Source organism: Corvus moneduloides, chromosome 1 (assembly GCF_009650955.1).
Source record: "Corvus moneduloides isolate bCorMon1 chromosome 1, bCorMon1.pri, whole genome shotgun sequence".
Classification (NCBI taxonomy): Eukaryota; Metazoa; Chordata; class Aves; order Passeriformes; family Corvidae; genus Corvus; species Corvus moneduloides.
The window spans coordinates 64,188,671-64,195,994 of NC_045476.1; positions in this window are offsets into that span (position 1 = coordinate 64,188,671).

The following is a 7,324-nucleotide window of genomic DNA, read 5'->3' on the forward strand; positions in this document are numbered from 1 at the left end:
GCTCTGCACACTATTTCCCATACGTGTTCTCAGACACCACAGAGATTTTGCAGCAACGCTCAGAAACATTTCACAGCAGAGTTACAGCTCTCACAGTACTTATAACTGACAGACAACGAAGATTTATTTCTAGTTTTATAACAGGAGAAGGTATATTGTTTTGTAATCTTTGCAGATGCATGTTATAAATCCAAGTAATTGTCCCTGATTGGCAGCTTCCATGGCATTATTTACTGAGCATCTGATTGTCAAAAACATGTTAAATTCACAAGAAAAATTTATTGTAAAGCTACATTAAATATTAAATAATTTGGTGGTGTTTGTGCTATTGCAAAAACGAGTTTTGTGTTTCCATATCTCTATTAAACATTTAAATCTCTTGCATTTATTATTACATGCAAGGAAAACCATATTATGTGTGTCATGCTGTTGTAATATGAAGTGATTAAGTTCTCTAATGTAACCTAATTAGGTGATGTGCAGACTGACGTTTTGTATTAATTAATTATTTATTAATTTTTAATTTATTAAGTAACATTTATTTTGTTGTCACAAAAATGTATTTTATAAATAATTTCCTCCTAGTTGATATTAATGTTTGATCCACTTATTATCACTAATATAAATGAGTCATCCAAGGAGTCTTAAGTTATTTATCCAATCTGCTTAGATGTCTAGACAGCATTGTGTTTTCATGCTAAATATTGCAAATATTAAATATTAACAAAATGCTTAATTGTATCCCTCAAAAAGGAAAACTTTCTCTTTGCAGCACTGTTTCTCCTCTGTTTAAAGATAAAAGTGGTCAGAGAAAAAAAGTAGTCATCTCAGACTCCAAGTTAGGAAATGTCATGTTTTGGGATGTGGCAAGTTTAAAGTCATGGTTGTACATATAAAAAAATATATGAGATTTATGAAATGCCATTGTGTTTTCTTGGGCAAAACCTGTGAACAAGGACTGTAAGTCTGAGTGAATATATGGAAGCAGAGGAGAAATACTAGATAAGATACAGAAGGCTTGAGGGAAACATCTGTACAACTGACAAAAGACAAAGCATCCAATTCTGCAGAATATTTAGACCAAATTAAGCACTTTCAGATGGCGTCCGGTGAATAAATCTCAATTGTCTAGGTAAAAAAATATTTCCTGTCTAGTTTTAAAATAAACCAGAGTAATTTACAATGGTTTCATTCATTTCCAGGCTACAGGTTCCAGATTGGCACTAATTGCCCAAAATGTAGCGGTTCTTGGGACTGGGATGTTTTGTTATTGGTCTGTGGCTGGCAGCTAATTCCTCTGCTTTCAGCCATTGTGCCAATTATTGCCGTAACAGGAATGGTTCAAATCAAGATGCTGGCTGGACATGGAAAAAAAAGATAAGAAGGAACTGTAAATCACAAGAAAAGTAGGTTCCGTGGCATTTTTAGGTTTTTATGTTGTACTAAACTGTGTTGCTTAATAGGCACATTGGTGATGGATCGAGAATATACTCCTGAAACAAGTTAAAGTCTACCTTGTTCTATTATTCTGACAAAATGGTGATATAGCAAATATGAAGCTGAAAATTGAAAACACGAGTTACTCATTTATGTCCTCAAAGAGTTTGTAGCATTCAGAGCATACTAAGCATTTTAAAAGTACTGGATCCCTCAAGCCTGTCCCAAACCTGCATTTAGGTTCCCTAGTCTTTCCCAACAGAGTTTTTTTCTTTTTTGTCTTTTTTTTCCAGTTTGTTCCTTTTCAGAGGCCCTCTCTTCTACCTCTCTTTCTCTCACCTTGCAGTTGTCTGTGGGCTTAAGATAAAAAAACACTGTACAGAAACCATCAGTAACAAGGATGTGAGAAAGTGTGACAGTGTAGATGATCACACCCTGCAATTTCTTGCTCTGATTTTCATTCCTTCCCTCTCAGCCAGGAAGAGAAGCAGGAGCCTGGGAACCTGTTTCAAAGGAAAATCCTGAAAGGATTTTTAGTGAGGTAGGAATCAGCCTTTCCTCCCAGGTAACAAGCGAGAGGACAAGAGGAAATTACCTCAGCTTGCTGCAGGAGAGGTATAGAATCAGAATCATAAAATTATAGAAAGGTTTGGGTCGGAAGGGACCTTAAAGACCATTTCCAATCCCTCTGCCATTGGCAGGACACATTTCACTTCACCAAATTGCTCAGAGACCCATCCAACCTGGCCTTAAATATTTCCAGGGACGGGGCATCCACAGCTTCTCTGGGTAAACTGCTCCAGTGCCTCACCACCCTTACAGAATCTTTTCCTAAAAGCTAACCTAAACCTACCTTCTTTCAGTTTGAAGCCACTCCCCCTTGTCCTGTCACTACATGCTCTCATAAAAAGTCCTTCTCCATCTTTCATGAAGGTTTTCTTCAGGTACTGGAAAGCTGCAATTAGGTCACCCCTAAGCCATCTCTTCCAGGCTGCACAAACCCAAATCTCTGCCTTTCCTCACAGGAGAGGTTCTCCAGCCCTCTGATCATCTTGGTGGCCCTGCTCTGGACTCACTCCAGCAGGTCCATGTCCTTCCTGTGCTGGAACCCCAGAGCTGGATGCAATGCTCCAGGTGGGGTCTCTCTCACCAGAACAGAGCAGAGGGGCAGAATCCCCTCCCCTGCCCTGCTGCCCACACTGCTTTTGGTGCAGCCTAGGACACGTTTGGGTCTCTGGGCTGTGAGTGCACATGGCTGGGTCATGTCGAGCCTCATCACCAGCAACCCCAGGTCCTTCTGGGCAGGACTGCTCCACATCCCTTCATCCCCCAGTCTGGATAGATACTGGGCCTTATCCCAGCCCAGGTGCAGCACCTTGCACTTGGTCTTGTTGAACCTCGTGAGATTCCCAAGGGCCACTTCTTGAGCTTCTCCAGGTCCCTCTGGAGGGCATCCTGTCCCTCAGGTGTGTCAACTGCACCACTCAGCTTGGTGTCATCTGCAGACTTGCTGAGCATGCACTCGATCTCATTGTCTGTGTCATTAATGAAGATATTAAATCACACTGGTCCAAATACAGACCCCCGAGGGACACCACTGGTCTCTCGATTTCCATCAGGTCTGAGCCCTTGATCACTGCCCTCTTGGATGCGTCCACTCAACCAATTTCTTATCCATTTAATGGTCCTCTCATCAAATCCATGTCTTTCCAATTTACAGAGAAGAATGTTCGGGGGGGGGTTGCATGTCAAAGGCTTTACAGAAGTCTAAATAAATGACATCTGTAGCCCTTCCCTTGTCCACTGATGTGGTCCCCCCATCCTAGAAGGCCACTGGATTGGATATCAGGAAAGATTTCTTTACTGAGAGGGCTGTTGAGCATTGGAATAGGCTTCTAAGGGTAGTGGTTGAGTCACCAAACCTGAAAGTGTTCAAAAAACCATGTAGATATGTGAGACTAAGACATGGTTTAGTGGTGAAAATGGCAGTGCTGATTACTTGGTTGAACTCAACGATCCTAGAGGTCTTTTCCAACCTTAATTATTCTGTGATTCTATGGTACTTAGTCTGTTGTGTTTCTTTTTTGTAGATTGTCTAAGCATGTATTTTACTTCTTATGTAGAAGTAGTGATGTGGAAAGAAGGATTTACTAACTTCATGGGTAGAGTTAAGTTTTTGGAGGTTAGCTCCTGTACTTAGAACTTCTAGGCTTTCCCTTCTTCTTACTGAGTTGGAGATTGAGCCATGTTCGCTTCCAAGCTGTTTTCTACATTTACAATAAGGGCTGATGATTCACAAGCGTAGATGTGTTCCATTACACATTAAAGTAAGAAGTTAGAAAAGTTTATTTTTAAAAGAATAAATGTGTTAAAAAAAAGAAATGTGTTCTTCTTTACATGATAAGGTAACAAAGAAAAAAAATTCATTACACTGCCTCTAATTATTCACAAAGTTTTGCCAAATTAGTAAACTTGTTGAGTGCATTCTAATGCACTGAAATATTTCAAAGTTTTTTCATAGCCATGGTGTTTACAGGTGATTATCATCTCATGCCAACTTCCTTGGAGAGTATTTGTCAGAAGAGTTACATGACAGTTAAGCGATGACCTGAATATCTGGTTTTGGCAGACTATATTCATTGAAACAGTTTTTTGCAGATCACCAGTTTCTGGCAGTATTTAAACCATATGTCCTTCCATAGCAATTCAGCAAAATGTTTTACTCTCAGTATATCAAGCAAACTTGAAGGAAAATAAGTCTCAAGCATCTACTTTTAACTCTAGGTAGAAATCTACTTTTTTTAAAAGCGAGGTTCTTCCTGGAATACTGCCTGTGGAGAAATGCCATCTTCACACACCAGAAGTAAAAAAAACCTACGCTCATTGAAAGGAAGTGCAGAAATGACATAGTTAAAAGAGAGCAAATGAATTTCATGCCTTCTTTATGAGCAGCAGAATTTGTCATACACTTACCTAATGAATCGAGTAGCTCCTGGTACAATCCATGAGCAACAATTCAGAGTGGTACAGATACTATGAGGAGCTTCTGTGAAGGCAGTGGGATTCCACAGAGTACAAATCTGACATGGGTAACAGAAAGTGAGAAAGAATTGAGCTTCAGTCCCGCATACTGGCTGGTTTTCTAGACATATCTAGTGATATAGTCACATATCTAGTGGATAATTCTAAATTTTCTTCTCCCACAAAATGAGTACTTTGAAACTAAATTATGAGCTGTAGTGAATTTAGTGCTTAATGAATATACTTTATAACACTGATTACCAAGATGCTTTACATATTGAGTTTTGATTTTCTAGATTCCTGACCAAGGCTAAACCAACTGTTGCTTATATAAGACTTGCTGTTGATATTAATTAGCTAGAAGTAGATTCTCTTAATGTTTGGGAGCATTAAGAAAATTAATGCATGAGCTTCCTCTAGTTTTCAATCACAGTTAGGTACCTAGCTTAGTTAATAATTTTTGAGAACTTCTACTGTTTTTCTTCTGTGCAAAACAGGAAGATTTTCAAAGGTATAAAATGAATAGGGATTAGATACCACACTGCTGTATAAGCCAGGAAAATGTCTCTACATTTTTAGGAATGGCCAGTGGCTCTCCTTTAGGAGTTTTAGATGGCATTGGGTGTGGAATTTCTCCTTTAGCAGTTTGGAAAAATTTTGATTTTCAAAACATGCTGAGAATATAGCCCATGAAAGGTAATTTCTTTATAGGCAAGCTCCAAATGACTGGTTGCTTTTGAGTGCGGACATATGTTTACCCTGCAGTTCCAAAGGCCTTTGCAGGTGATGTGGGCTCGTTCAGTGTTTCGTGACTGGGCTCCCACAGCCGAGACAACTCCATAGCATTATCCTCGTGGCAGCTTACACAAGACCAATGGAAAATAAACTCTCATTGCGAAAATGTGTGCTGTCTCCACTTCACTGCTATAATTCAGTCTAATTGGATATATTTAATAGCAGCATATCCACAAATGTTGTGACTATGCTCTGAACAGGATGTAGAAACACTTCTACTGCAGTCCTCCATCGGATTATGTCTAGAAATACCCATATAATTTTTTTTCTGGTGTTGAATATCTGCTTCCACACACAGACTGCTTCAGCAGCCAAGGAAAATGTTTGCATTGTTGTTACTTTGAATCAGGAAAAAAAACCTGAGCTTTTATCTGCACAAAGTTTGCAAGTGCTATACAAGTTACAGAATGCTTCTTAAAAATATATATATTGAAATATTCTTTTTTAAAATGAACATAAACACCAAGAAACTGAGGTCCTGAGTGGGTGTTAAGTGTTTAGACCAAGTACATGCTTTCTTAGAGGTTAAAAACTGGAATACAAAATTATCCAGCATGTTATTTGATTGTATGGACGCTTTGGGGGATTAAGTTGTAATTATTCAATGAATGGGACTTGGAGCAGTTTTCCATGTTGCTGAAAGTGAGTCAGAAAGTGCATGACTTGTCAAATAAGACAGGCCAATTTGTTTGGGACAGTTCCTAAAACTAACCAACTAAGATCTGCTTGAAGCAGTAAAAAAAGGCCAGGCTGGGACCCTGGAAAAGTCTGCTTGACCTGACTTCTGGGGCAAGTGAAAATACGGTGAGCACTGTCTGTCTCCTGTCCCCCATCCCAGATGTACAAACAGGAATCTGAACTAGTCATCAGGATAAAGTTTTTCACCTCCAAGGCCATAGAAGCATCACCTCTGTCATTGCTCTATCACAGGTAACAGACTAGAAGCACCACAGGTGGGAACAGCAGCTGGATTCGTTTTTAATTCACCTTTTGGTTTTTCCATTGTGGAGACTGTCAGGAAGCGTCAGTTCAAGACAGAAAAGGTCACACATGCACCATGATAGCTCACCACCTCTCCACTATCCAAAATGCAGACAAGATTGCTGTGGTTGAGAGTGCAAGGTTGTAGAAAGAAAGAATCAGCAGCAGTTCTGGACTGAAAAAGGCATCTACTATTCTCTGGTCAGTGTTCAAAGTGGGACATGAAATGCACGAGAGTGAGCAGTACCAGCTGCTGAAGTGCAGCTATATGGCAGGTTCAGTCTTTTAGATGAGACTATTAAGGATGTTTCACTACACGTGGTTTTGGTACAATTCCATAAATAGTTTCCTTAAAACCCGTAACTAATAAATAACTGAAGTACATTTGCTTTAAGTGCCCAACCCTCTTCCACCAGCACAAAATTCATCGTTGCTCAAATTAAAGAGTACACAGCAGTCCTGAAAAAACCTCACTGGCTTGCCAAATTGAAAGCAAAGGACTGGGTGGAGAGCTCCAGGCACGGAGAGCAGCTCTGCAGCACAGAGCACCTGTGCTCATGAAGAAGGGTACAAAAACAGGGAGAGGCTTTGAGGGCAGAGGCACTGGAGATGAAATGCTTTACACAACAAGGAAATTAACACCACATTCATGCATCCACAGCACATAACAAGTAGCTCTAACAACTCACACAATTTAAATTTGTTCTCCCTGGATACACTTCTGGCTTCAGTTTCTCTAGGCAAGACTCAAAACTGTTTCAGCTGAACAGGAAATTCTGCTTATGCTGGTGATTGAATGCCATTTTCTCAATGATTCACTTTCTGAAAAAGTTGCCCTTTTTCTTTATTTCTGTCAGGGTTTCTATGTTCCCAGAAATCCTCAAAAAGGCAGGAGTAGGTGTATGGAAAATAAATGCAAATAAATGCAAAATTACACCCTTCTTCAGACTTCAGGCTTTTTTGAATGAATGTTCAAAGCAAACTGCCCTTATCACAATTGAGGGAGGTGAAAGGTTGTAACTATCAGAGAGAACTTATTAAAATAAAGAATAAAAATCATCAGGCATAGCTTGATCCAAAATCCTAATCT